The sequence below is a fragment of the Salvelinus sp. IW2-2015 genome, unplaced genomic scaffold, assembly GCF_002910315.2.
Source record: "Salvelinus sp. IW2-2015 unplaced genomic scaffold, ASM291031v2 Un_scaffold1878, whole genome shotgun sequence".
Classification (NCBI taxonomy): domain Eukaryota; kingdom Metazoa; phylum Chordata; class Actinopteri; order Salmoniformes; family Salmonidae; genus Salvelinus; species Salvelinus sp. IW2-2015.
This window is the reverse complement of record NW_019943241.1, coordinates 10,915-11,454: the sequence shown is the minus strand read 5'-3', so window position 1 is coordinate 11,454 and position 540 is coordinate 10,915.

Here is a 540-nt window from a genome sequence, read left to right as displayed (position 1 = left end):
TCCTGAGGTGCTGAGTTGTTGCACTCTCGACAACTACTCTGTGATTATTTTATTATTTGACCATGCTGGTCATTTATGAACATTTGAACATCTTGGCCATGTTCTGTTATAACTTCCACCCGGCACATCCAGAAGAGGACTGGCCACCCCTCATAGCCTGGTTCCTCTCTAGGTTTCTTCCTAGGTTTTGGCCTTTCTAGGGAGTTTTTCCTAGCCACCGTGCTTCTACACCAGCATTGCTTGCTGTTTGGGGTTTTAGGCTGGGTTTCTGTACAGCACTTTGATATGTCAGCTGATGTAAGAAGGGCTATATAAATACATTTGATTTGATTTTTTATTTGAAGATGTTGTATGCTGGGGCGTCATGTATMGTTAAGGTGGGAGGGGGGCTCAGTAGGCCAGTCTGGGTGAGACGGGGCATTAGGCAAGGATGCCCTCTATTGGGGCAGTTAATATATACACTAGCCATTGAGCCTTTTTTGGGCCTGCTATGCAGGAGACTGCAGGGAGTGTGCTGGACAGGCATGGGTATGTTGACAG